General features: G+C 41.4%; 1 long non-coding RNA gene across 1 annotated transcript; it reads left to right on the top strand.

Moving 5' to 3' along the window:
* On the top strand, positions 1-27001 carry LOC115079399. The gene is made up of 5 exons (XR_003853281.1): positions 1-60; positions 259-380; positions 21239-21949; positions 22267-22456; positions 23532-27001. It is a non-coding gene; the product is annotated as an uncharacterized LOC115079399 (long non-coding RNA).
* Positions 27002-27437: the final 436 nt, after the last annotated feature.

Genomic DNA, 27437 nt, shown 5'->3' with positions numbered 1-27437 from the left:
GCTGCCTTCTCTGTGCAGGAAGTCCTTCTGAAGCAAGCAGGCAAAGAGTTCACCTCTGAGGTAAACAAAATCTCAAAACACAGGCCATGTTGGATTTTTATTTTTTTTTTGTGGAATATTTATGGTTATTATATTGGAAGAAATGCTGTTTTTGGATAAGTTTCATTTTTACTGCAGTAAATGTCTTTTGAAACATTAACATTGAACTTGTGACTGATGACTATACAGGGGATACTGACAATGTATGCTTGTTTTCAGCTATGTGCTGGTTCTGGGTATGAACATAACAACAAAAGATATGGCATAAAGGGTTACACCAAGGGTCCATCAAGCCCAGTATCCTGTCTCCAACAGTGGCCATTCCAAGACACAAGTACCTGGTGAGTACCCAAACATTAAATAGATCTTATGCTACTAATGCCAGCAATAAGCAGTGGCCATTCCCTGTTGATTAATAGGAGTTTATGGACTTCTCCAGCAACTTATCCAAACCTTTTTTAAACCCTCTAAACTAACTTCCTTAACCATATCCTCTGGCTATTAATTCCAGAGCTTAATTGTGCATTGAGTGAAAAAGAATTTTCTCAGATTTGTTTTAAATGTGCTACTTGCTAACTTCATGGAGTGCCCCCTAGTTCTTGCATTATCTGAAAGAGTAAATAACGGATTCACATTTACTCATTCAAGTCCTTTCATGATTTTGTAGACCTCTATCATATCCTCCTCCAAGCTAAACAGCCCTAACCTCTTTAGCCTTTTCTCATAGGTGGTGAGTTCCATGCCCTTTATCATTTTGATCACCCTTTTCTGCACTTTCAACAGGGCAACTACATCTTTTTTGAGATGCGGTGACCAGAATTGTACACAGTATTCAAGGTGCGGTCTCACCATGGAGCGATACAGAGGCATCATGACATCCTCTGTTTTATTTTCCATTCCCTTCCTAATAATTCCTAATATTCTGCTTTTTTGACCACCACAGCACACTGAGTCAATGATTTCAATGTAATATCAACTATGACATTCAGATCTTTTTCCTGGGTAATAACTCCTAAAATAGAACCTAACATTGTGTAACTTCAGCAAGGGTTATTTTTCCCTATATGCATCACCTTGCACCCAATTTTCCAGTCTTGCAAGGTCCTCCTGAAATTTCTCACAATATGCTTGTGATTTAACTACTCTGAATAATTTTGTGTCATCTTATGTCAGGCTCACCTGTCTATAGTTTCCCGGATCATGTCTGAAGCCCTTTTTATATATCGGGGTTACATTGGCATGAGCGGGGCATGGGCAGGACGGGACTGCACCCATGAAGTCAGATTCGTGCACTAGCACGCACCGGGATCCCACAACCATGTAACTTGCTTCTGCTATGGATAGCGTGTAAGTAGCTAATTTAAAAAAGGGTAGTCAGCGGGGTTTAAGGAGGTCGATGCTAGTAGGGAAAAAGGGAGGCAAGTTAGGTAGGGGGTTTAGGAAGTCCACTCCTTTACTGGGGCGAACTGGGAGGGAACTGGGAAATAGGCCTATTGCATTGCCGCGCGTACCTACTAAAATCCCCCTCCCCCATTTATGTGCTTGAGACAGGATTTGCGCGCACATGCACACGTCAATATAAAATCGTGCGAGTGGGTAGCCAATTTTATAACGTGCGCATAAACGCGCACATGTTATAGAATTGACGCGTCCATGTGTGCGTGCCTGCAAACATGCGCCACTCTTAAAATCTACTTTTTTTTTTTGGTTCAGTTTATTCAAAACTCAACAAGCATTACAAAACATGAATAATCCTTTGAGCTTACACGTGAATAGTTGAACTAATTTCGATATTTTTCAATATTTTATCCCCCCCTTTCTCCCCCACCTTAACCCCCGTCCACCCCCCTAAGAGGATATGTGTACAAATTGACTAATATAAGTATAGATGTATGCACATAAGAAAACCGTAAGAAACAATGAAAATACTATTGAAAGATAATGTCTTTACATAGGAGATCTCCATTCTCGTTTGGTACCGAACCAAGGGTGTTAGTCCAATGTCTCTCTCTAAATTTGTCTTGCCAGTCCTTCGATAAATGGAGAAATGGGTTCCATATCTTGTCAAACGCCCTTTTCTGGCGAGGTTCCGATAGAAGCCAAGTACGATAATCTAGTAATAATAAAGTAACCATCTCAGTTAGCCAAGAGTTTAGCGATGGAGCTTCTTGGTGAATCCACTTTGTCAAGATACATTTCCGCGCCTGCCCCAAGGCCTTGGTGATTAATAAACTATTGCTTCCTTTCCACTCAGTATCTGCAGATTCTATGCCAAGGACTGCCTTCACAGCCACCAGAGGAGGTAGGCCTCCCAGACTCTGTTCCATAAATGATCACATCTTGGTCCAGAATTCTTGGACTGTTGGGCATGACCACAATGCATGGGATAAAGTAGCTGCCTTATCTTGACATTTGGGACAATTTGGGTTGGAAATGATTCCCATTTCATATGCATGTAAAGGTGAGATCGTGACTCAATGAAGTATTCGCAGGTATAGTTTTCGACCCTGAACTGCAGGCAAAGCTTTCAGGGAGGATTGGATGGCGTCTAGCAGCTCGTCTTCCGATAATTCTATCCCCAGATCTTTGCTCTAGAGTTCAGCCAATATTCACAGCCCCTCATAGGTCACCGCTTCCTGTAGTGGTTTGTATAGAAATGATAGCGATTGTTTACGAGCTTTGAAAAGAACCAGCATCCTCTGATAGTGTTTGGAAGTTAAATTAGTCTCGCTTGTCCCAAAGGATTTATCCACAAAACTTGCAATCTGAAGGTAGGATAGAAAATCATGAGGACCCCATCCAAACAGTTCTTGGCAGCGGGAAAATGTATACAATTTGGAAGTGTTCGGCTCCATATGATCTGGAAAGGTAGCAATTCCCTGTCGTGCTAGTCTGTGATAGAAGGAGTCAGCTTGACCTGGAACAAATTTGGGGTTATCACATATAGGCAATAATAGTGATGCATTCGCATTTAGAGCTAGCCTTTTACACATGGTGTGCCACCCATATTGACCATAAGCTACCATTATGTTATTTTGTAGCTGAGTAGGAAGATCCCAAGGTGCTTGTGAAGTATGAATCTTAAGTCAATTGGCTGGGCTAGCTTACTGTCTAGTTGTACATCTGAAAAGCAAGTACTTCCACATAGCCAATCCCCTACCAAACATAGTGCTAAAATCTACCTTTTAATGCATGGAATACATCTGGACTGTGATTCTAAGATGGTATTTTTTAACAATGTCCATGCCTGTGGTACACTCTTAATCTTTGTAGCTGCACTTTTCAGTTTTTTCTATTTTTCTCATTTTATCAAAGTTTCCCTTTTGAAAGTTTAGTGCTAGAGCCGTGGATTTACTTATTGTCCCCCTTCTAGTTCATTAATTCAAATTTGATCTTGTAATGATCGCTATTACCGAACAGCCCCACCACTATTACCCTCTCACCAAATCCTGAGCTCCACTGAAAATTAGATCTAAAATTGCTCCCTCTCTCGTCGGTTCCTGAACCAGTTACTCCATAAAACTATCATTTATTCCATTCAGGAACCTTAGCCTGTCCTGAAATTATGTTTACCCAGTCAATATTGGGGGTAATTGAAATCTCCCATTATTACTGCACTACAAATTTGGTTAGCTTCCCTAATTTCTCTTAGCATTTCATCATCTGTTTCATCATTTTGTCCAGGTGGATGGTAGTATACTCCTATCATTATACTCTTCCCCAACACACATGGGATTTCTACCCATAAAGATTCAATTGTGCATTTAGTCTCTAGCAGGATCCTTATTCTTTTGGACTCAATACCATCCCAGACATAAAGCACCACCCCCACCCAGCAAGTTGCTCCTCCCTATCATTGCCTTATAATTTGTACCCTGATACAGCACTATCCACTTGGTTCTCATCCTTCCAACCTGTCTCTGAGATGCCAATTAAGTCTATGTCATCATTCACTGCTATACATTCTAATTCTCCCATCTTACTTCTTAGACTTCTGGCATTGGCATACAAACATTTCAAAGTTTGTTTTTTGTTTGTATTAACAGCCTGCTTTTCAGTTGACAGGGGTAATTGGAATATTTTAGCTCAGCTGATTCATTAATTATAGGCACATGGACTACTTTTCTTATTATTGGAACCTCTCTGTTGGGATACCCTAACTGTGATGCTTCATTAGTACCCTTTGAAGATACCTCTCTCCGAACCATGCACTACTGAGTGACTGTCGGCTTTCCCCTTTGTTCTAGTTTAAAAGCTGCTCTATCTCCTTTTTAAAGGTTAGCGCCAGCAGTCTGGTTCCACCCTGGTTAAGGTGGAGCCCATCCCTGCGGAAGAGACTCCCCCTTCCCCAAAAGGTTCCCCATTTCTTTAAAAAATTGAATCCCTCTTCCTTGCGCCATCGTCTCATCCACGCATTGAGACTCCGGAGCTCTGCCTGCCTCTGGGGACCTGTGGATAGATCAGGGAGCATTTCAGATGTTGCTGTCCTGGAGGTTCTGGATTTAAGCTTTCCACCTAAGAGCCTACATTTGGCTTCCAGAACCTCCCTACCACATTTTCCTATGTTGTTGGTGCCCACATGTACCACGACAGCCGGCTCCTCCCCAGCACGGTCTAAAATCCTATCTAGGTGAAGGTCTCCTTATATTTAGTGAATGCTGCTTTTATGAGTATTTTGTGCATTGGGAAGGTTTTCTAGGTGGAATTCTGTGTTTGTGTTATCCTTAAACAATAAGCGTGACCGCCTTCCACCCTGGGTGCCGTGAACATTGCCGCGGTAGCACTCCCAGCCCCAGCCAACCCAGTGAAGAGCAGGTCTGGAGACCAAGCCAAGGAATCGTCCGCAGGGCAGTGCCCAGCACTTGCCACCCGAGCCACCGGGGCTGGCGTATGTGCAAGCTCGTAAAAGAAACTCAGCTCTGTTTCGATTTTTACTCATTATCCGAAGCCAGCGGCCTCTGAATGTCCCCCGGCGTCGGTGGCGGCACACTCTCACCTGACCTGACCTTGCTTTCGGGTGCGTTTCCACCATCATCATCTGCTGCTGTGGTCTGTGTGTGTGTGTGTGTGTGTGTGTGTGTGTGTGTGTGTGTGTGTGTGGCTTTTGAAAGAAGGGGACCAGGAGTTCTTATGAGCACAGCTTTTACTTGACTGGATCTATTACCAGCTTTTAAGGAAATAATAATAAAAAAAAAAAGCATCTTAATCAAGATTTGTCAGGCTCTCCTGATTACCTCCTTGGTGTAATGAACTTTATTCTGGACGGGGGTAAAAAGAGGTTTCCGCTTATAAAACAAGACAAGGGGGTTAATTCATTTTGGCAGCAGTAAAACAGACCCTGTTGATTGCCCTTCTTAGAAACCTCACTCTTTTATTTTTTTTTTTTCCCCCCCCCCCCCCTGTATAAAGCACTTTCTGCGAATCTTTCTCTTCCGAGCCCTCCCCTGTGTTTCGCGGCCCCCTGCCCCAGGGCCCATGGTGACATACCTCACCCAGTTGCCACTGCTAACAACAACCTGTCAACTTAAATTCTTTTCAGCCTGCTCTGGGGCCCCTTTGTCTCCCAGCCTTGCAGCTGTTGTCAGGGGCCGCTCCAGCAGTCTGTGATCAGTCAGCTGCGAAATCTTTGCTGAACAACTTGGTATTCAGAGCTCTGGCCCGGGCCGGTGGACTGCTTCCTACTCTCTGGCAGTAAATCTCACCCCCCCCCCCCCCTGCTAACGGCGCCAGCCCCCGGCTCTGTCTCCCTCGGGCCTTTCCTGGACTCGGCTGTGCTCTGAATCTTAACTGCTGCCCATCTCTCTGTGCTGCCCTGAACTGCAGCACAGAGAAAACCACATGTGGGGGGGCCCGGAGGTGCTGGGGGGAAACACAAGGCTGAGGTTCCTGGCCCTTCCTGCACTTCTCCTTTACATAAAAAAAAAAAAAAAAGGAGCTTTACTGGTGGCATTGAAGCCCTCAGAGGAGAAAGTTTTCTTCTGATCCTTTCAATGTCACTTCAGACTCTCATTTTTAAATATTGAATGAAGTAGGTTTGTGGCCCTGCTAGGCCACGCACAAGTAAAGGTCACTAGACAACTCGTCGCAGGTGATTCCTTTTTACCGTCTGGCTTTCGAACATTGTACAAAATATTCCCTTCATCAAATCATCTCAAAACGAGCCAAGAAGGATGATTTGCTTTACATTCAGACATCGTCACCTTCATTTCGCCCTGACCCGATGAAGGGAGTTTAACTTTCCAGCACTAGTCACAAATGTATTAATTGGGCTGATAAAGCAGGAGAGGCGAAAGGGATGGCAGTCAAACATGAACAGAGTGCCATCAGAATAGTCAAAAGAGAATTTTGGAGCTAAACGCGAGGTGGATGCTCGAAGGGACCTTCTTAGACGAGGACAAATAGGAAAAAGCACGTGAAAGCGAAAACAATTAGCTTCCCGTTTTCAGAATGCTGTCAAATGCCACAAGAGGTGACTTTAATAAATAAAAAAGTGTATAATAATAAAAAAAACAATTAAATAAACAGTGTAAAAAGACCGTTTAAATTACATTATCCCAAGATGGTCTCTTTTTGGCAAATTGCCTGTATCAGGGAAAATTCACAGATATTATAGAACAAAAATTACCCCAACAATTAAGCAAAACACTAGACAAGCAAGCACGAGACAAAACATTGTGGAGGAGCCTCTGAATAGTAGAAAAGCCTGTGAACTCTGAGACAAAATCTTTCTGGTGATGAATGGGATCCTAGTGAGATCCAATGTCCCGACGATGATCCACAGTCTGGGTGGCCTTGTGTTTGTTTTTTACATGTGCAGCAGTTCTAGGCTATGGAAGCAGGAACCTCAAATGATTTATCTACACAGGAGGTCCCTGGTGGCGGAGGGACCACCACGCCAATCCACTGCATCGCAGACCGGAAAGAGCCGTCCATGTTGGCCCTGTGAAGTTGTATATCTACAGAGCTGATGGACACTTGTCCCACAGCTTTGCATGCAAAGCAAAACCTTTGTCTCATCTTCCTTCGGTTCTCCTCATTTTTGACTGCCCTCACTGTGTTCAGCTTGAGGTTCTCGTTTCGCTATTTTGATGCCACTCAGTTCATCGTTTTTATAATTTGAAAGATGGTAAATATAAAGATTAGGCCGTATGCATATTGTTTCTTCTCAAAGGTATTCCTGAACCTTTCCCTTTCGTTCCTTCCAGTCGCTTGCAGTATGATCTCATGACTCTATATTGCTATCCTGCCTTAGAATGTCTGGCATTAGGAGGAACTGGAATTGATTAGGGGAATGGTCAGAAAAAGAGGTTCCCAGCAAACAGGTGGCAGTGTCTGAATATGACATTGTGTGACATTGCATGCTGAGTAATGGGATAACATTGCGTACTGTGATAAAAATGGACTTTGATGATCAGGTCCAGTGCACAGAGTGCAAACTCTTCTTCTGTTAATCGTCTGATGATCTTTAAACCCAACAAACACATTTCTAAAAGCAAAATAGTTAAATAGGAATAATCCATGCATTAATGGCTATTTCATTTTAAAACGTGTCTTTCATTGAACTTCTTGAGAAATTTGCAAGGTTTGTTTATTTATTTATTTATTTATTTATTGAAGGTATTTTTGTAGGATCTCCAGCTGGCTTACTTGCCGGATGCCCCAGATAGCTACTGTTTCAATGTTCCCCAAATATAAATCCCAGCATGATCGACCAGCTGCGATGTATTTCCACCAGTCCTTACATACAGAGAGCTCAGACTGCTTTAAATGTGCACTGCAGATCAATACTACATCCCATTGAAGGCCCTTTCTGTCACGGCTGGACCAGTGGCTCAGTGGACGTGCCAGATGGAAAGTTCCCATGTTCCAACCTCTTCTGCTTCCTGTGTTGGCTGGGACTAGGTAAGCTGCAGAAGTAGCATTTACAGCCTGCAGGATGAAGGAGTTGTGGTCAAAAGAACATAAGATCTGCCATACTGGGTCAGACCAAGGGTCCATCAAGCCCAGCATCCTGTTTCTAACAGTGGCCAATCCAAGTCACAAGTACCCAAACATTAAATAGATCCCATGCTGCTAATGCCGGCAACAAGCAGTGGGTATTCCTTATTGATTAATAGCAGTTTACGGACATCTCCTCCTGGAACTTACCCAAACCTTTTTAAAACCCGGATACACTAGCTGTCTTAACCACATCCTCGGGCAATGACTTCCAGAGCTTAAATATGCATTAAGTGAAAAAGAATTTTCTCTGATTCGTTTTAAATGAGCTACTTGCTAACTTCATGGAGAGCCCCCTAGTCCTTGTATTATCTGAAAGAGTAAATAACCGATTCACATTTACCCATTCAAATCCTTTCATGATTTTGTAGACCACCAACCTCTCCCCGATCCCTTCTTCGTTTCCACTATTAATTTATGCATCAATGTTTTTAATGGTTTATTCTCTGTTTGATTTTTGTAAACCGTTATGATGGCTGAACCGAATGATGGTATATAAAACTAAACAAATAAACAAATAAATAAATAAATATCATATCCCCCACCTCAGCCATCTCTTCTCCAAGTTGAACAATCCTAACCTCTTTAGCCTTTCCTTATAGGATAGTCATTCCTCATTTTGCTCGCCTTTCTCTGTACTTTCTCCAGTGCAACTATATATTTTTTGAGATGCGGCGACCAGAATTACACACAGTAGTCTAATCATTGAGCAATGTATAGACATTATGAGATCCTCCATTTTATTCGCCATTTCCTTCCTAATAATTCCCAACAGTCTGTTTGCTTTTTGATTGCCACAGCACACCGAGCCAACGATTTCAATGTATTATCCACTATGACACCTAGATCTTTTTCCTGGGTGGTAGCTCCTAACTGTCTAAAATCCTATCTATCTTTAGTTCACATTTGAAATTCTTTCTTTCTGTTATCAGACGTAATGTCTCTGGTAGCAAATTCCACAACTTGGGACCCGTTATGGAAAGCATTCGGTCTCTTATTTATGTTAGATGTGTACTTCCTGTTGTAGGCACAGTTAATAGTCCTTTGTTTTGCGACCTTAATGTTCACTGCACTGTGTATGGTTGAAGTGTCACCCCCTAATAAGTAGTGGTTTGTGTCATTGATAATATTAAAAATTATTGTTAATACTTTATAATGAATTCTTGATTGAACTGGCAGCCAGTGCAGTGCTATCAGCGAGGGGGTGATGTGGTCAAATTTCCTTGTCCCTAATAAAAGTCTTGCCCAGGCATTTTGAATTAACTGTAGAGGTTTTGTTAATCCTGAAGGTAGGCCTGTTAAAAGGGAATTACAGTAATATATGTTTGAAAATATTAGTGTTTGTAAAACAGTGTGGAAGTCTTGTAAGGTTAGTAAAGATTTCAAACGATGCAATATTCTCAACTTGGAGTATCCTGATTTAATTAATTTGCTTATGTGCTTTTTCATTGACAAGTTCTCATCGATCTATATTCCTAAGTCCCGTACTTAATCTGAGGGTGCAATGTTAAAAGTACCCAAGTCTAGTGGTGGTGGTTTGACTATAGAGGAGTTTCTTCTTAAGCACACCATTTCAGTTTTTTTGTGTTTAGAGTTAGTTTCAGTTGGGAAAGTTCTTGTGTTGCCTTCATGTGTGTTGACAGCGTCGATGCAGTTTGTCAAATGATTTGGTGAATGGAATGTCATCTTTGTATAAGAAGAAGTTGATTCCTAGTTCTGCTGGTAATCTACAGAGGCAGTAGGTAGATGTTGAATAGTGTTGCCGAGAGTGCTGAACCCTGGGGGACACCTGTATCGATTGGGAAGGTGTCAGATATGCGATTGCCTAGTTTGATTTGGAATGTCCTATCTGCTAGGAAGGAAGAGAACCATTTGAGAACATTTTCAATAACTACAAACTAAATAAGATCTCATAAGCTGTAAATATTTCAATCTTTATTTCTTACTAACCTCAGAAACTCCATTTTGTGAGATAAATGTACAATCATTTTTGGAAAATATCCCTGTATAATTCAGTTCCTGCTGCAATTACCTAACCACACATATGAAGTCCATGTGACCTTCAGCACACAACTCCCAGATAAAAAAAAAGTTCACACAGTATGTTTTCCTGCAAATTACAAATTACATTTGCAGAAAGATTTGGTTCCAAATTCTTAGGAAGCCATTTCTGAAAGAATTCTGCTAGAGACAGGAAATGGGAGAACGTCAATAGCAAAGAATTACTTTAACCAAGATATGAGCAAAAATAATTACAGACAAGAAAAGCGTATGGGAGCTGGAAGTATTCTCTGTGTTATCCAGTCAACCTATATAAATGCTATGGAGCCGATTTGACTTTTCCCCTATTTTGTGTCTATGGGAAAAAGCTCAGTAAATCAGGTCTTCTGTTACTGGGAATTACAGGCCGGTTGTTGTGTGCAAATTAATGGAATCGCTGCTAAAACTGAGGATAGTGTAGTTTCTGGAAGATTTGAGGCAGAATGGTTTTACCAGAGGTAGATTTTATCAGATGAATCTGATCAATTTAGTTGATTGAGCGACCAGATAATTAGATCAAGGGACAGCACTAGATATAGTGCACTTGGATTTCACTAAGGCTTTTGACACAGTTCTGCACAGAAGACTTATAAATAAATTGAGTGCTCTTGGTATGGGCCCTAGAGTGAATGAGTTAGAAGCTGGCAGAGTGGGAGGCAACAAGGGGCAGTGGTAAATGGGGTTTTCTCTGAGGGGGGATGTTACTAGCAGCGAGCCTCAGGGATCGGTCCTTGGACAGATTCTTTTCAACATTTTCATCGGCATCATTGCAGAAGGAATGTTGGGGAAAGGTTTGTTTTTTTTTTGCTGACAATGCCAAAATCTGCAATAGGGAAGACGGAGAAAAACATTTGGAAAATATGAGAAGGGATCTAGCGAAGCTTGAGGAATGGTCTAGGGTCTGGCAACTAAGATTTAATGCTAAAAAAAATGCAGATTTATGCATTTAGGCTGCAAAATCTCAAAGGAGAGGTACAGTATTGGGGTGAAATTCTTTTAACATAGTAACATAGTAATGACGGCAGAAAAAGACCAAAATGGTCCATCCAGTCTGCCCAGCAAGCTTCCCAAGGTAGTAACTGCCGCTCCGTGCATGTAACCTGCATGGCGTACAAAAGAAGAGCAGGGTCTGGTGATGATTGTATCTGATGACCTTAAGGTGGCCAAACAAGTAGATAAAGTGACAGTAAAAGCCAGAAAGATGCCTGGCTGCATAGGGAGAGGAATGGTCAGCAGAAAAAGGGAGGTGATATTGCCCCTGTATAGGTCCATGGTGAGACCATAAATGGAACACAAGCAATAAAATATCAATCATAACCATAAAATTGTAAAACGTAATTGCAATCTCATGGGCAGACTTGTAAAATATCTGGACTGATAGGGGAATCACCCTTGCAATATTCAGAGAAGGCTGGGCGGAGGGTCTGTCCTTTATCATTTGCACTATTGGCAACTGCCCTGTAACATAGTACAGATTCTTAGTTTAAAGAGATGACACCAATCCCTTGCAGCATACTTCAAGTGCCACAGTCCTCTGTGGAACGCACTTGGCATCAGATTAATGAAGACGACATGCTGGAAAAGAACACCATAAATAGTAAAACTGTAGACACTTATCTTTATGGGCCAGGATCATACCGGTAGAGTCAATAGACATTTTAACGAGTCATTTGCTTCTGGGGACATTTGCTTCTGGTATGCTCCGAAGTTATCTACACTACCTCCTTTGTGCATTCCATCTTTCCCTACATGGGAATCTTCCAAAGGAATAAGAGAGGCAGCAGGACCAACAGGGAAGACTGATCACTGTGGCCTGTAAAAGGCAATGGCAAATCAGTATCCCCCCCAGAATGCAATAGTCACCTCGGGTGGGGACAAGCTTGCCCAAGTCTGCAGTGGATAAGGTACCCAGCTCCACTCCCATACCAATAGCCATCAAATTGTCCATTCTCTTCTTTTACATACAGAAGAAAATGGCTGGACTTAGCAACAATACAGAAAATATAGCAGAATAAGAGGCACAGCATGGTGTGCTTACGTAGAGAAAGTGTATACGACGTATAGGGGGTGGGCTGTACAGTGAGTGTACATATTCAGCAGTCTCCTACTAAAGTGACATATAGAAGTCTGGTCAGAAAAATAGCTGCCCTGCCTATATCCAAATAAAGAGCCACATGTAACTGTATCCAAGTATATTAGGTGGGAGTCTCCCGTGAATATTCGGGAAAAGTTACATGCATAGTTTTCCCTCAATCTTCGTGCCGCCTGTCGGCTTCCTGAATTTTAACCTCACATGTTTTCTACTTTTTTTTGTACCTTTCAGCATAGTGTCTGGGGGAAATCAATATACTTTAATGCATTTTGTTTGGGTGAGATTTTCTTTTGCAATTTCATAGAGTTAGGGCTCTTTTCAACAACAAGGGGATTTTGTTATTTTCTTAAATGTTTTTTTAAGTGTGCTTGCTGGGAAAAAAAAAAGAGTGCTGTTAGATGACTGCAGCGGTTGGAAGCTGGTATGTAACTTTGCTCTGGGTGATCAAAGTGCTGAGCAGGAATGCTGTCAGGGACAGAATGGAATTCCAGATAAATTAGCCATGTCCAGGAAGGCAATACAACAAGGATTAGGGTTTACAAAGAAAACAAATGTATTCATCCTACCTTATCAGAATTCCTAATAACTTTCCATTCGCCTTTCTCATCGTACTTCCTATATTAGTAAAGCTGGAGTAAGAAAATAAAAGGGTTAATATTCCTAATCCATTCCATATTTGTAGAAGAGCCTTAAAAAACTATTGATATTCGCTGCGGAGTATCCCCTGCTAATTTTCACTCGCAAAATGTTTTGTGCTGCGTGCTGTGATGCCTTTCAAAGTCCAAGCTCGGTGGAGTGGAATATTTTGCACTGAGAGTCACAGAACGGAGGGGGTCAGCTGTGCCAGAGTCCGCAGAGGGGACGAGAGATCGAGGCCATCCCCGACGCACCCTGGCTTAGACAGGAGAGGTTCAACTGCTGTCAAAATAGGCGCAAAACCAACCCACCTGGAGACGCCGCTCCGAGAGACCCCCCATGGGTCAGATATGAGACTGAAGAAGCAGCCGCGGATGCGATATTATGACGACATCTGGTTGCGGGCCGGAAGAGAGGGGGTCATATTGGGCCCTGTGCTTTGTGGATGTCCGCCACGCTGAAAAGACTTGTGTGCTTTTTTTTTTTTTTTGTCTTCCTACCCCCTCAAGACATCGGAGAGAGGCCCTATCTATCGTGGCGCATCTTTGGAAGGAGCCAGGCCTCACCTCGCTCCTCCCATCTTTGAAGGGGGACAATGAGACCATGAAGCCCCCGCATTCCCCGTAGGGTCAGCCCTATGTCTGGACCAAAAAAAAAAAGACAAGGACATTCATGGGGTAACACTGCTTATCTAAACTCGCCGATGACCTGCTTAATTCAAGAGTGACGGTGAGGCGGCAGGAGATACGAAAGGGCACCAGTGAAAAATGAACGCAAATGATTAATGGATCATCACTGTCTCTAGGGGATATTTCAGCTTTACATTTGCAAATTTTTCTGTACGATCCTCTTTTAAGTTAAAATCTCTATTTCATTTATTTATTTGTTTACAGGGTTGTGTTTTGTTTTTTTTTATACCACCTATAACAGAAAAACTGCTAAGTGGTTAACAATAAGACGCAAAATCATTTTCCGCTTAATTGATCAAAGAGCTTTCTTGGTAAGGATTATTTGTTGACTTTAGGGGAACATGGCAGAGGCAAGGTTCAGCAGTCAAGAGGCTGCTCGAGGGACCAGGCTTCATTCTGGCGGAGAGGGAAGTAGTTCAGGATATGCGGGGATGGGGGTCAGCAAAAGAGGGCAAATTATTTTTGAGAGAGAAGCTACCATTTCAACAAACCCCCAGACTAGCTGTAAATATTTGTAAAAGCTATTTTCCTGCTGGTAGAAATACCCTGGTGCATTTTATACCTACAGCACGAGGATTCTGACAGGGCTGGGGGTTTAGGATCCATGCACAGGTGCAGAGCACACATGCAGGCATGCGCGCCCCCCCGAAAGTGGGCTCTGTTAATTCTGGGTGAATCTTTTTGTTTAATGAAATGGAAACTGCTTAGCCACACCTTTACGTATCCATTTCCTGGTATAAATGAAATTAATGTTGTCATTTATTAGCACAAGATAGTCCAGTGGGGGCTGGATTTAAGGATTTGGTGCCCCAACGCAACGTGCTCTGTGAAGATGGGCCAGCGTATAGCCTTAAAGCAGGCAGAAGCAGCATCCTCTTTGAACCGGGTATTAGGTGCCTTCAAATCTGGTGCCTTAGGCAGTTGCTTCTGTGGCCTAAACCCGGGCGTGATTGCATTCAGCGAGTCGGCCATTTTGCATGACTTTTCAAACCGACTTGGTTTACTAAGAGACTTTCACTTGCATAGAAAACTGCATCAAAATTTCAAGCAGTTTGCTTCTTGTATCAGTTAAAAGAGCCACACTTTTCTGAGGATGCATGTATTAAGTATCTTAAAATAAATCTAGATGCCCTGTTTCTGAGCAAGGGGAAGATAGGTGAAAGGTACACACAGTACATCACTTTACAGACACAAAACCTTTTGTGACTGCAGCCCATTAAGATGCTTCAAATCCCAAAAGGGACCTCAGATTGCACTCACTGTTTTCTGTGCAGACAAATGCCCATTGAAAGAGTTAATAGGCAAGGTTTATACTGGCAGTGCATAAGACCACCCTATAAATGATCCTCGAGCCTTCGAGAATGCCTTATATTATGATGTATTTGGTCTGCAATAGGCCAAAATAAGCATGAATAAAAAGCCCTGTAAGAACATGGAACAAATTATTTTTCAACAGGGTTAAAGTGATATCTCCATTGTATTTAAGCTTTGGAAAAAAAAACCCAAAATGAATTTTGCATGAAGAATAAAGCATATCATCAGACCATCAGCGAGAAAAAGTGTCAAAATGTGCAAAAAAAAAAAAAAAAAAAAGAAGAAAAAGATGGCCTAATGTGAACATTTTGATTAAGAACATAAGAACATAAGAAAATGCCATACTGGGTCAGACCAAGGGTCCATCAAGCCCAGCATCCTGTTTCCAACAGTGGCCAATCCAGGCCATAAGAACCTGGCAAGTACCCAAAAACTAAGTCTATTCCATGTAACCATTGCTAATGGCAGTGGCTATTCTCTAAGTGAACTTAATAGCAGGTAATGGACTTCTCCTCCAAGAACTTATCCAATCCTTTTTTAAACACAGCTATACTAACTGCACGAACCACATTCTCTGGCAACAAATTCCAGAGTTTAATTGTGCGTTGAGTAAAAAAGAACTTTCTCCGATTAGTTTTAAATGTGCCCCATGCTAACTTCATGGAGTGTCCCCTAGTCTTTCTACTATCCGAAAGAGTAAATAACCGATTCACATCTACCCGTTCTAGACCTCTCATGATTTCAAACACCTCTATCATATCCCCCCTCAGTCGTCTCTTCTCCAAGCTGAAAAGTCCTAACCTCTTTAGTCTTTCCTCATAGGGGAGTTGTTCCATTCCCCTTATCATTTTGGTAGCCCTTCTCTGTACCTTCTCCATTGCAATTATATCTTTTATGAGATGCGGCGACCAGAATTGTACACAGTATTCAAGGTGCGGTCTCACCATGGAGCGATACAGAGGCATTATGACATTTTCCGTTTTATTCATCATTCCTTTTCTAATAATTCCCAACATTCTGTTTGCTTTTTTGACTGCCGCAGCACACTGAACCGACGATTTCAATGTGTTATCCACTATGACACCTAGATCTCTTTCTTGGGTTGTAGCACCTAATATGGAACCCAACATCGTGTAATTATAGCATGGGTTATTTTTCCCTATATGCATCACCTTGCACTTATCCACATTAAATTTCATCTGCCATTTGGATGCCCAATTTTCCAGTCTCACAAGGTCTTCCTGCAATTTATCACAATCTGCTTGTGATTTAACTACTCTGAAGAATTTTGTGTCATCTGCAAATTTGATTATCTCACTCGTCGTATTTCTTTCCAGATCATTTATAAATATATTGAACAGTAAGGGTCCCAATACAGATCCCTGAGGCACTCTACTGTCCACTCCCTTCCACTGAGAAAATTGCCCATTTAATCCTACTCTCTGTTTCCTGTCTTTTAGCCAGTTTGCAATCCACGAAAGGACATCGCCACCTATCCCATGACTTTTTACTTTTCCTAGAAGCTTCTCATGAGGAACTTTGTCAAACGCCTTCTGAAAATCCAAGTATACTATATCTACCGGTTCACCTTTATCCACATGTTTATTAACTCCTTCAAAAAAGTGAAGCAGATTTGTGAGGCAAGACTTGCCCTGGGTAAAGCCATGCTGACTTTGTTCCATTAAACCATGTCTTTCTATATGTTCTGTGATTTTATTTATTTTTATTTATTTATTTAAGGTTTTTCTATACCGGCATTCATGATAAGATCATATCATGCCGGTTTACATATAACAGGGGGTGCAAAAACTGTTCTTTTAACAAGTGCAACGGAAGCAAAAGTTACAATAAAACAAGGTTGTAGAACTGGGAGAGGAAGGAAATAAGGATAGTAGCGTAAAAATTTACAGAGGTAACTTATTTACATTGTGCAGTGATGTCTCTTTATGGATATTAACATTGTGCAGTGAGGTCTCTCAATGGATATTTGACTCCGGAAAGGCTTGCCTGAATAGCCAAGTCTTAAGTTTTTTTTTGAATGTTGGTAAGCAGGGTTCAAGTCTAAGGTCCGGTGGTAAGGTATTCCAAAGAGAGGGGCCCGCTGTAGAAAAGGCCCGGTCTCTGAGTGCCTTATGGAGTGTAGATTTAGTTGGAGGAACGGTCAGGGAGCCTTTGTAGGCGTCTCTGATAGGTCTGGATGATGAGTGCATTCTGAGGGGGATTTGGAGGTTGAGAGGGGCCTGTGAGTGGATGGATTTGTGGATGATGGTGATGGACTTGTGTAGGATTCTGTAGTGTATTGGCAGCCAGTGAAGATTAGATAGAATTGGCGAGATGTGGTCTCTTCTTCTGGAATTTGTCAGAATTCTGGCTGCCGCGTTCTGTAGCATCTGAAGTGGTTTTATGTATGAGGCTGGGAGACCTAGCAATATTGAATTGCAGTAGTCCATCTTGGAGAAAATTACTGATTGCAAGACTGTTCTGAAGTCATGAAAGTGTAGTAGTGGTTTCATTCTCTTGATTACCTGCAGCTTGTAGAAGCAGTTCCTGGTTGTATTGTTTATAAATGCTTTTAGGTTCAGGTGTTTGTCTATTACTACCCCTAGGTCTCTTGCATGTGTAGCAATGGTGTTAACTGTTGCAGAGTGTGGGGAGTTGCTATTTTCAGGGGAGATGAGGAGGAGTTCTGTTTTGGCCGAGTTTAGAATCAGGTTTAGGTTAGCGAGGAGTTGGTTGATCTCTTGTAGGCAGTTTTCCCAGTATTTGAGGGTTTTAGAGATGGTTTCTTTGATGGGTATCAAGATTTGTACGTCGTCGGCGTATAAGAAATGTTTTAGTTGTAGGTTGGTTAACAGTTGGCATAGAGGAAGAAGGTATATGTTGAAAAGGGTTGGGGATAGTGAGGAGCCTTGAGGAACTCCTTGTGAGGAATTGTAGCGGGGAGATTCTTTATTATTGATTTTAACTTTGTAGCCTCTGTTACAGAGGAAAGACTTGAACCAAGTGTAAGCAGAGCCTGTAATTCCAATGTCTGAAAGGCGGTTGAGGAGGGTGGCATGATTGACCGTATCGAAGGCTGCCGACAAGTCCAGTAGAATTAGTAGGAACGATTGTCCTTTGTCCAAGCCCATGGTGAGATGGTCAGTTAGTGATAAGAGAAGAGTTTCAGTGCTTAAGGTCTTGCGGAACCCGTATTGTGTGGGGTGAAGTATTTCATGATCTTCGAGGTAGGTAGAGAGTTGCGAATTGACCAGTTTTTCCAGGATCTTTGCTACAAAGGGTAGATTTGAGATTGGGCGGAAGTTGTTTGATGTTTAGAACACTTTCCACTATTTTTCCTGGCACTGAAGTCAGGCTAACCGGTCTGTAGTTTCCCGGATCGCCCCTGGAGCCCTTTTTAAATATTGGGGTTAAATTTGCTATCCTCCAGTCTTCAGGTACAATGGATGATTTTAATGATAAGTTACAAATTTTTACTAATAGGTCTGAAATTTCATTTTTTAGTTCCTTCAGAACTCTGGGGTGTATACCATCCGGTCCAGGTGATTTACTACTCTTCAGTTTGTCAATCAGGCCTACCACATCTTCTAGGTTCACCGTGATTTGATTCAGTCCATCTGAATCATTACCCATGAAAACCTTCTCCATTACGGGTACCTCCCCAACATCCTCTTCAGTAAACACCGAAGCAAAGAAATCATTTAATCTTTCTGCGATGGCCTTATCGTCTCTAAGTGCCCCTTTAACCCCTCGATCATCTAACGGTCCAACTGACTCCCTCACAGGCTTTCTGCTTCGGATATATTTAAAAAAGTTTTTACTGTGAGTTTTTGCCTCTACAGCCAACTTCTTTTCAAATTCTCTCTTAGCCTGTCTTATCAATGTCTTACATTTAACTTGCCAATGTTTATGCTTTATCCTATTTTCTTCTGTTGGATCCTTCTTCCAATTTTTGAATGAAGATCTTTTGGCTAAAATAGCTTCTTTCACCTCCCCTTTTAACCATGCCGGTAATCGTTTTGCCTTCTTTCCACCTTTCTTAAAGTGTGGAATACATCTGGACTGTGCTTCTAGAATGGTATTTTTTAACAATGACCACGCCTCTTGGACATTTTTTACTTTTGTAGCTGCTCCTTTCAGTTTTTTTCTAACAATTTTTCTCATTTTATCAAAGTTTCCCTTTTGAAAGTTTAGCACGAGAGCCTTGGATTTGCACACTGTTCCTTTTCCAGTCATTAAATCAAATTTGATCATATTATGATCACTATTGCCAAGTGGCCCCACCACCGTTACCTCTCTCACCAAGTCCTGTGCTCCACTGAGAATTAGATCTAAAATTGCTCCCTCTCTCGTCGGTTCCTGAACCAATTGCTCCATAAAGCTATCATTTATTCCATCCAGGAACGTTATCTCTCTAGCGTGACCCGATGATACATTTACCCAGTCTATATTGGGGTAATTGAAGTCTCCCATTATTACTGCACTACCAATTTGGTTAGCTTGAAGAAATAGCTTGAAAAAGTAAAAAAAAAAGTTTCATCAAACACAGCAGACAATACGTGCACTGCAGTCTCAAGTCGCAAAAGTGATTTGTATCTAGCGAAATCTCTTCCGCATTTTCTTTGGCAGTGCCATTGAATTCCATGTTATAGCTATAAATTTCCCTCCAGGAATGCTTGTTTTCCATCGGGGAAGTCTGTCATAAAAAATGGAAGCCTATAAAAACTCCCAAAATGCTTGGATCCGCTCATGATCCAGGCTTGCTTTAACCAAGAACCAATACTGGGCCTCGGCTTTAGGCAAGAGGACGGTCCCGTTAGCTCTCTAGCCTCACACTGTCCTGGATGCAGAAAGTGGCAGTGCCTTGCATGACCGGAAAATGAGTCTCCAGGACGTCTGCATGGTGGGCGCTGAGAGGACCCTGCAAGAGTATGCGGTGAATTTTGCCACAATACTGACGTCAGTAAAATGTGTTGGCCTGGTTGGTCAAGTCACATTGATGTGCCCCAGCATATTTTCAACTTGTCCCATGGAACTGGCCTTGATTTTCCAACGAGGAAGCACGGGGGAGGCGGGGCTACTTTGGCTTTTCAAACTCTCCACAGCCGCAGCCGTTCTCGCCCGCTTTTTCCGCCTCTAAATGTGGCTGAACGCACGCGCACCGTGGAACAGCACGTGGACTTTTGACCCCATTCAGGGAGGGCAGTTTTTGGGCAGACGATTCAGGTGTGTAATTCACTCTTTACCGTGTAAATGGCTTTGAAATTTCTGCCCCCAAATTCCAGGGGACAGCCCAAAGATACAAGTCCATAAGCCTTTTCAGCCGAAAGCAGTAAAGCCTGAGAAACAAAGGGCCTTCATCGTCTTTTCTTTTGACGTGGCAGTTTCAGCCTTTTCCTTTCTACTTCCAGCTCACTCGGGATTTGGGGGCTTGGAGCCTTCCCAACTTTACCTATTCAGTGATGGTCCAGGGCGGGGGCCATGCCCCACATCTGCCCACTAGGGATCACCCTTAAGGTGATGATGGTGGTGGTAGGGTAAGAAATGGGAGGCACCATTGATCTTCTCTCGTGTGGCAACCTGTATTTTGTCATTGGTTTATCAGCTCAGTGGCCATAAGAATGGGCTACATTTGCACGTCCAAGCTTCAGGTGCCCTCAGCCCCTGTTCTCCAAAGGATCAGGCATCAGGCTCAGAAAATGTATGGCCCTGCTCAACGCTGACCTCAGGCCCCTCAGCCAGCCTTATACCCAACTTACCACCATTCACGAGGCAGCCTGGGTCACATTTCTCTCCTCCTTTTCCCTGTTTACTGACTCTTGGTACTGCGATTTTGGGTGAGGAGATCCACAAGAATCCTTCAAAATCACTGAATAACTCTTCGATCCTTTCCATGCACATCCATTGCTTTCCTGCCTTAGTGCGTATCCTAGAGATCACCATGAACCTGCAGTAGTGTGAGCTTTTTCAATAAAGGGACCGATCCAGATCACGCATTAGAAATTCATGGCCGAACCAAGTTAAAATTTTCTGCAGCCACAGACTTGCTATTTTGCTTTGTAAAGTACACCCGACCCTAAGATATACAAAGAAATGTGGTATATTCAGTAAGGTAGTCGGATGCACTCAGTACATAATTCTTTTTTTTTTTTTGCTTAGGGGAACAATGCTAAGTGAACAGGACCCTATTAATTTGCTCACGAACAAAACAAGAGATCTTTGTTTCTTAGATTTAATATCTCCCGGTGATCTGCTATAACGAACACTTCTTCCTTTTGAACTTGCTTGAAACTTGCAGCCTAATCTCTCATGGTCTGCAGAGCTTGGCTCCAGAGAAAGCATTTGTGCAGCTACTAATTGAGCAGTGGACGTACATTTCGGTGGTTTCTATGCTCTGACTTTTTTTTTTTCTTTCCCCTCTCTCTTTCAGTTTGTCTAAAAATTGGGGGCCGCTTCCTGCAAGGCTGTGTTTGAAAGGCCCTCGGACAGCGCGGGCCTCTTGAAGTGGTGGCTTAATTGGCAAAATAGAGGCCTCGATTGTTTTTCTCCTGAGCTGGAAACCGCTGCCCTGCGCTACTGAAAAGAAAAACCGAGAAGGGCGCCCAGTTTCGCTGAGCAGCTGCCGCTGGAGATGTTTTAGGATTATGTCACCATTTGGGGGGAGGGGGGGGGATAAAAAGGGTCGGGGGGGACACTGAAAAAAAAAAGCCCCCCCCCCCCCCCCGAGAAAGGTCCTCCGACAATACTTTCATTGTCAATATAAGAGCTGGTAATGTTTTATGAATAGCGCATGAGCTCCCTTGGTTAAATGGTAAGTTGCAGACCCTAAATCTGTCAGCCGAACTCCTCTGTCACATGCTAGTGAGATCACTTTGCTTGGGATGCTGAAAGACTTGCAGTGTTGTACCACACTGCCTGCGAGGACGAACGCTCTGTTATATAATTAGATGGGCAAGGCTATTTATCTCGTTATTACAATTCTCGCATGGAACTGGGCATTCTTCATGTTTCTAGGCATTTTAAGGGCACTAACACTATTCATTTTTATGGTCCTGCCTAGGTTCTTCCAAAAAGATTGCACATCCAAGAAAAGAGATAAACGAGGAACTTCATGGGTTTGGGGTTTTTTTGCATTTCTACAGTACGTGAGGTTATTCAAGACATATTGTTGGAGTTTAGATTTGGCTCTGGTCAATAAAAATATCAATAGGCTACAATATTATTTTTGGAAAATGTGACCTAGACCAAATAGTGAGATGCCATGTGGGTGGTTTAGTGGTTTCCATAACAATGTGAAATATAAAGTGAACTCCACTGTGCCTGCAGGCTCTTGTGTTTTCACCGTTATCCTACCATGTCCTCAGATTAACTCATCAAGCCACTTTTCAGCATTTCTGCTTCAACTGCTCAATATTCAAGACGGTACCAAAACTAAGTGTTTGATCTTCTCCCTGGCAGATACTAAATGAAGCAAACAGCAGTACAGAAGCAAGTCAAACAGACCAGAAAGACGTTTCAAAAAGAGTTTTGGCAAAGCAGGATGTGGCTGCGGAAGCTCCTTTGCAAATAAGATTCACAAGGGTTTTACAATGAAGGGGCAAAGCAGCCCATGCCTCTTCCTGTTGCTGTGTTTTCCTTGGTCAGAAAGGTCGGTTCCAATGTGTGAGGCGTTATGGGAGGGGGGGAGTGTGTGTCACATGACCTCTCGCATCAGCGGATACCGGAAGAGCTTGTTGTGAGATGCGTCCAATGCAATCATCTTTCCTATGCTAAACCGTATTTCCAGGGGACTCGTTTTTCACATTAAACTGTCATTTCTGCATTTTTTCTTGCACTGTTAATGTTGAAATATGCCATTTTACCAAAGGACAGTTTATAAAGGAGCAGTGTAGAGTTTCACAGCTTAATGTCTTGAACTTCCAAACCTTGAACCTTATTGTGACACCCCTTGACTTGCTTATTACATATATCTGGGTGCTCGCTGTTATTCCCTACTGTTGCTGTATTTGAACTTCCAAAGGCCATCTGAAGTTTGGACAGTGCGTGTTCAGAAGAACAGTTACATCTTTCACCAAGCAAGATCCCAATGCCAGTGTCTTTCCTTTCATATGACCTTTGCCAAGTCACTTGTGCCTGTTTAAATGTCATTGGAAAGTAATAATAATTTATACATGATGTGTTTGTAAGTTACACTAGAGTCACTTGAACTGAAATTATTTTTGTAAGCTTTGAAGGCAACAAATAAAGCGGAATATTTATTTATTAATTACATTTAATTAATTCCCTTTCAAACAAAAAGATACCAAGGTGAGTTAAAAAAAGAATACATGCACTATTATCGTAAAATTGACAAACAACATAATAAACATACATCCACCCTACTTATAAAACTCCATACCTGAAATATAGTCAAAAATTATTAAAACAAAGAAAAGTTAAAAGATTCTAAATACGCATGATTGGATGCCATGAATTTCTAACGAGTTTGCAGTACTGGGAGGAGCTATTGTTCATATTCAAATTATGCAACTTATTTGGGATAAATGATGTGACTCATCTGGTTAAAGTGGAGTTTTATATTTCAAATAGCCAGAGGTTAAGCTGAAAATGTCAGCACCCAACTATACTATACTAGGGACTGTGTTTAGGAATATTTATGGATTACTATTATGAGATTCTGTTCACTGGCATATTCTTACTATACACTATGCAAATCTTTTCAGCATTCAAGCCCCTGAAGAAGAAAAACTTCAAAACACCAGCGGTGTCGGGCGTGTTAGCAGAGCGAGCAGATGAGCTCTATGGACTCTAGCTTTTCTTCTATTGGAAAAAGATAAGTTATCTATTTACAAGAATACCTATTTCCAAGAATATAATTTCAAGTTGGAGGCTATCGATAACTTTTCAAAAAAATCTCCTGAAAAAAAAATTGCGTTAAATTTGAGATTGAGAAACAACGGCATTATAAAGTTTTGCCTTAAAAAAATAAGCGGCGGCGTCAATCACGTGTTGAAAAAAAAGGTTACCCTATGATTGCAATTTGAATGGGCAGCCACATTGGCATCAGTGCATAAAAGTTAAAAACGTTGTTAAGCGGAAGTGTACATCGGCCCACGTATGAGGGTATACCTTATTCAATGAATTGCGTGATATATGTGACTTCATTTTGGGCTAATATTCTTACTATAGGCAAGAATAGGGAACAATATATTCTTATAGCGAATTAAATTCTAATTGACCTGATCTCCTGAATAATTTTCAGTGTTCAATTTCATAATATAGTATTACTAAGATTAAAATCAATTAAAAAGAAAGTGGAAAAGGATAACATTGTCCATGAATTATACTCTATTAAATATGACAGAGAACTCATTGAATTGAATGAACAAATAATTATATGAAAGATATATATATATATATATATATATATATATATATATACACACACATATACAGAGAGAGAGAGAAATTCCCAAAAGGAAAAAAAGCACTAATGAGGAGATAATATTAAAAAATATTTAATTCAAGAATTGCACGTTAAAATGGATGAGCAATGCCTGCTTTTTACCTTTCTTTTTTTTTTTTCATTTGAAATATTTATTAAATTTTTTACATTATACAAGTATCCACTTATTTGGTAATTCCTTAAGTACAGAAAAACAAAACTATGTTAAAATAAGCAACAAGATTCAATAATAATTAAATTAAATTTTCTGCTCTTAATATAATAAAAGAAATAATGGAGAGCTTGGTAATAAAGGAGCATACAAAAAAAAAAAAAAAGAAATTCCAAATATCTCAATTATATGGTGATCTGAACAGGTCCATATCTCAATTATATGGTGATCTGAACAGGTCCGTCACTATTCTTTTTACTATCACACAAGCATTGGAACTAAGTTGGAGGGGTTTGTGAGTTCAGGAAGGAGCTCAACTGAATGGTTCCATAAAAACAAAAACCTGTTCCTGATAATATATGCAACACTTACAGGGATAATTTTATTGAAACTTTGCACCCATATGTGACACCTCCTCTCTCATGCTCAAAAACAATTTTCGTCTAGCCTGAGTTTAACTAAGTCAGGACAGCACCATATCTTGTAGCCAAAAAAATAGTGCTTGACTATTCCGAAAGAAATGCTTAAAAATAGTATTTTTATCAATCAAGAAAGCAAAAGAGAGAACACAACCAGTTCTCGTGATGAATCCAAAAGTAATGAAAGGTCAGGCAGTGATTGTTCATCTTGATTACCAGAAACTGGTTGATTTGAATATAAGTAATAAGCCTTTGTTATTACTGGCTTTGTTTCCTCCGGGATTTTCAAAACATGTGCAATATAAAACTTGAACAAATCCAACGGTGTAATATTTTTCAAAACTGGAAAGTTCAAGAAACGTAAATCATGAGCCCTCATGCTGTTTTCAACTCTTTCCAGCCTTCTATTTATCCCATCGTCACGTTGGATCATAGTAGTCTGAACCTTCTCCATTTCAGACATTCGAAACTCCATTTTTTCCAATTTCTGCTTCTGCTGCGTTATTTCTTCAGCATTATGATTTACTTGATATTTAACATCCACAACTTCCTTAGTTAAACTCAGAATTGCCTTTTCAAGCGATTGGAGAGCGCCCCGTATCTTCACCAGAGTTATTTCCTTAGTAGGTTGCAATATTAAATCCAGTTTGGGAACTTCTCGAGCCCCTACAGCCCCTCCTCTACCCAATGCTCCGCCAGCGTTTTCTTCCAGGTCACTAAGACCAAGTCTTACAGAGAGATTTAATCCCTCTCCTTCTCCTACTCAAGACTGTACCTTCATCTGAGACTCCTCGGTGGTAAGTCCTTCAGCTGTTTCACAGTACCGTGCCGCTCCTTCTCCAACTCGAGCTCCCTCGGTCGGGTCGGCGGCCCACCTTTCTGCATCATCATTTCTGCTGGACCTGGTGGCGCTGGTCTTGTAGGTGATCCGGGACGCAACGAAATTTCAGTCAGGGAGGACGGCTCATGCTCCGTAGCCAGCCCTCCAGCGACTTGGTCTCCCGGAGTAAGTGGCGGTATTGCTTGGAAAAAAGCTGCCAATTCGGGGTTGAGATGTCTGCAGAGGTGTAGAGGCGTTCTCTACACCTCTTACCCGTGCTTTCCGCTTAGTGTGAGGCAAAAAGGCAATCAAAAAACGCTGCAATGTCGGGAGCCTCTCTCCAGCACGTCTGCTCAGAGCGCCATCTTGGAAGCTCTCCAGTTTTCTGCTTTTTACCTTTCAACCTGGGACATTACACATCGTAGGCTGGTTACATATTTTTTGTCTTTTAAGAATGTAACATTTGTTGTACTGACATGCAATGAATCTATGTACATGTACAACTAGTATTTCTGAAATCATATATATTGAATAACTGTTAATGATATATGATTGTTAATTTAGTATATCTTACATATTTGATTGTGTTGATCTTGCAACATACTTTCATGCCCTTTTTGCAATTATATTATGTTGTGTTCCATTGTTGTGCTTCCAACAGTATTGTAGTTTAACAATATTGTATTATACTAGACTATATCATATTGTTTAGGTTTGATTATAGCAGGCATTGCTCATTCATTTTAACATGTGTAATTCTTGAATAAAATTTTTTTAACATTATCTCCATGTGTATATGAGCACCTTTATTAAATCTGTTGATACTTAGACAACAAGCAAAATAGAAAATTATTTTGAAAGAAATAAACAGATTTGAAAAAAATGGTATAAAAACAAAAATGGCCCTTTGAAACTCAAATGGGAAGTGCCTCTTATTTATCAAGACTTCCAGCCATTTGGTTACAGAGTTTTATATACAGACTTGTTGACCAAGCGCATAAACTGTGTCACTGGAGATTTTCCAGTATCTCACATAAAGGTCCATAGACGGCCATTGCCATGCATATGGCACACACCCAGACTCTGGCTGCATGATGGGGGATGCTCATGGAGGGAAAAGTATAATTGGCCTGGTCTGATGGGCAGATTCTGATTTTCCCCAGAGCACAAACTCCATTTATGGAGGTTCAGGGTTTCAATCAGGACCTCTAGATGTGACACTGTGGAGTCAGTTTAATGGAACAAAGTCAGCATGGCTTTACCCAGGGCAAGTCTTGCCTCACAAATCTGCTTCACTTTTTTGAAGGAGTTAATAAACATGTGGATAAAGGTGAACCGGTAGATATAGTATACTTGGATTTTCAGAAGGCGTTTGACAAAGTTCCTCATGAGAGGCTTCTAGGAAAAGTAAAAAGTCATGGGATAGGTGGCAATGTCCTTTCGTGGATTACAAACTGGCTAAAAGACAGGAAACAGAGAGTAGGATTAAATGGGCAATTTTCTCAGTGGAAGGGAGTGGACAGTGGAGTGCCTCAGGGATCTGTATTGGGACCCTTACTGTTCAATATATTTATAAATGATCTGGAAAGAAATACGACGAGTGAGATAATCAAATTCGCAGATGACACAAAATTGTTCAGAGTAGTTAAATCACAAGCAGATTGTGATAAATTGCAGGAAGACCTTGTGAGACTGGAAAATTGGGCATCCAAATGGCAGATGAAATTTAATGTGGATATAGGGAAAAATAACCCATGCTATAATTACACGATG

Source organism: Rhinatrema bivittatum, chromosome 17 (genome assembly GCF_901001135.1).
Source record: "Rhinatrema bivittatum chromosome 17, aRhiBiv1.1, whole genome shotgun sequence".
Classification (NCBI taxonomy): Eukaryota; Metazoa; Chordata; class Amphibia; order Gymnophiona; family Rhinatrematidae; genus Rhinatrema; species Rhinatrema bivittatum.
Note: the sequence above shows the minus strand (reverse complement) of the source record. Positions and strands in the feature narration are given on the sequence as shown.